We start from the raw sequence: 3,172 nt of genomic DNA, 5'->3' as shown, positions 1-3,172 counted from the left end.
CAGCCCCCATGAGCCCAGTCTCGAAGCAAAGCTGCTTAAGACCATGAGAAATGTCAGGCGGTTGGAGTACACAGGACCTCTGAGGAGACTAATGCCACTGGTCTAAGGAGAAACCGGGTGCCTTGTGCAGAGCTGGCTGAGGTTTCTTTTGTCAATTTCTCAGTTGCTAAGCAGTTGGTCCTGGTGTGGCACTGTGGGTTAATGTGCTAGACTGCAAAGTCACTTTGTATCACAAGGTTGGTGGTTCAAGCTCACCAGTTGCTCCTTGGAAACCCTATACAGGCTTGCTATAAGTTGGAACCGACTTGCCGGTGCTGTGGGTTAATGCGATGGACTGCAAAGTCAGTTTGAAACACAAGGCTGGTGGTTCAAGCTCACCAGTTGCTCCTTGGAAACCCTATATAGAGTCGCTATGAGTCAGAACTGACTCAGTGGCTCTTAATTAACAACAACAAGCAATTGGTCATCCCCTGTAGTAGGCAGGCTCACTTAACCCTGAACCACTGTCCTTGGAGAATGGGTTATCTGTGGGATTGTAGGTTCTCAAGTGTGTGTGTAGGTGCTGAGGCTAAGGGTAAAGCTGTGAGATGGGAAAACTCTCAAGAGGCCTGCCCAAGAGCAAGGCCCTGAGTCTAGGGTCTGAACAGAGAGGTCCTTGTAACACTAATTCCTCCATGCACTCTGTTGTGTCAAGTCTTTGTATACATTTTGATAAGCCTGCAGTTAGTGGGACTGGAAGTCTCTGGAAGCCATTCAGTTCTTTAGCCTTGACAGTAAGGGGCAGGCTCTTAGCCACAGCTTTGCAGCAGCCACACAATCCAATAAATGGAAACATTTGAGCCCACTGGGCTTCAGGCCTGATTGGCTAGTGAGCCTTGATTTGAGGGGAGGGGAGAGATGTACTTTCCAAAAGCACATTTCATGTTACTATGTTGCATATTTGGAAAACAAGAGAGAACAACCATTGTCTGTTCTTTTTTTTTTTTTTTTTTTTAATGCAAGCTACAGGAAATAAAGTTGAGCAAAATTACAGAAACTGCTAATTCTCAATCAAGGAGTTAGAACTTGGAGCAAAAATCTTGTGTTTTGTCAAAAGGGGTCAGGGCTCTTTCTGGTTTTTGATTTGTGAAAGCACTGGGAGTCTGTCCTAACTGGGATTTTTTTCAGCTGACCCTTGGTAGGAAGCTCTGGTGGCTAGTGGGTTACACGTTGGGCTGCTAACAATAAGGTCAGCAGTTCAAATCCACCGATTTCTCCGTGAGAGAAAGATGAGACTTTCTACTCCTGTAAAGATTTATGGAGTACTGGTGTGGTACTGTAGGATAAGCACTGGACTGCTCATCATAAGGTCAGTGGTTCAAACCCACCAATTAACTGCTCCTTGAGTCACTGAATTGGAGCTGACTTGATGGCACTTAACAAAAACAGTCATGACTCATTAGTAGATCATGAAATATATGCACTAAGTCTTCATCATCCCTTGTAGGGTATCTGGTGTGGTGCTGTAGGTGCAGCACTTGGCTACGAATCACAAGGTTGGCAGTTCACACCCACCAGCTGCTCTTCAGAGACCCTGTACAGGGTCACTATGAGTCAGAACCGACTCGGTAACACTTGAACCACAACAGCCAAGATTTGTGGCCTGGGAAACCTCTACAGAATTGATGTGAATCAGAACTGGCTTCACAGCACACAACAACAATATAAACCACTCAAGGTTATCATCTCTCAATGAAGATCACAGCCAAGAACATTTCTTAGCGCCCCAGAACCTGGAACTACATAGAAAGTTCTAGGTTTCAGGCAGAGAGGAGGGCCCAGACTACATGAAAACTCGCAGAACATCCCATATACTTTCACTCAGGGTGGTTAAGCTTATTGACCATCTAACATTAAACCTAGTCCAGAACTAGGCTCTCCCCAGTCTGTGGTGGTCAGCCCCACCTGCCTGAACATTGAGATCTTTTCAGGCCAGAGCTGAACAGTCCCCACCCTCCCTAAAACAGCCTGGGCTCTTATATGGCAAGTGAGGTGTTGGGGAGGCCTTGCAAAGGACCCCATCTGTTCCTATCATTTCTCCCTTCCTGGCCTACCCTCAAAGGGGTTGTCTTCGTCTTCCCTTACTCTGTTTCTTGCCTGCCCTGAAGAGGGGTAGGGAAGCTGGACTCGGCCCTGAACTTTAACCTCTGCCTTCTAGAATCTGCTATTTCCTTATAGCGGAGGAAGGCAGTCCATCCTTAAGTCCCTTTTCCCCTTTTGGTCATAAACTAAAAGATCTGCAAATGTGGACCCAGAAGGGGAGGTCTGAGCAAGAGGGAGCCATCCTCCACAGGGTATGAATGAATACTAGAGTGAGCCGCAGGTACCCCCTGGGAGAGGCCTACCAGGAGATAGGACAGGAATCAACTGCACACATTTAGGCAATTGCTGTTGTCTGTGGATTTCACCTGGGCTTTATTCCCACTGAACCAGATTGCTCTGTCCCTCTTGCCTTTGATTTTTTTTTTTTGCTTGGTGAAATGTTCCTTTACGGAGAGCCCAGTGTTGGCAGGAGTAGGCTTCTTGTTACTTTCTGAGGTTCTGGCATTTCTTTCATTGGAGGCACCTTCCATCTTAACTGGTGTGTGCCAAGGTTAGTAAGACTAGCTGACTTTAGACCAGAGTTGTCATACTCTAATAAACTCTGGCAGACCCGCTACCAGCAGGGGTGAGGAACATCTGCTTGCGGGCTATATGTTGTTAAGTGCCATTGAGTCTATTCTGACCCATAGTGACCCTGGATATGTTGTTGTTGTTATGTGCCGTCGAGTCGGTTCCTACTCATAGCAACCCTGTACGGGGTTTCTGAGGCTGTAAATCTTTATGGGAGCAAAAAGCCTCATCTTTTGATGACAGCTGGTCATTTCAAACTGCTGGTCATTTCAAACTGCTGACCCTGAAGTTAGCAGCCTGATTCGTAACCACTAAGCCACCAGAGCTCCTTTGACCCTGGATATAAGGCCTTCAAAATCATTCGGTCTGGCCCTGCCAACAACTGCAGTTCCAGGTAAATTAATCAAATATTTGACCAAATACAACAGGCTAATTTTTTAATTTGATATGTGATACTGTGGGTTAAGTCCTGGTGTGGCGCTGTGGGTTAATGCGCCAGACTGCAAAGCCGTTTGAACTT

The sequence above is a fragment of the Chrysochloris asiatica genome, unplaced genomic scaffold (genome assembly GCF_000296735.1).
Source record: "Chrysochloris asiatica unplaced genomic scaffold, ChrAsi1.0 scaffold00034, whole genome shotgun sequence".
In the NCBI taxonomy this organism is placed as follows: Eukaryota; Metazoa; Chordata; class Mammalia; order Afrosoricida; family Chrysochloridae; genus Chrysochloris; species Chrysochloris asiatica.
Note: the sequence above shows the minus strand (reverse complement) of the source record.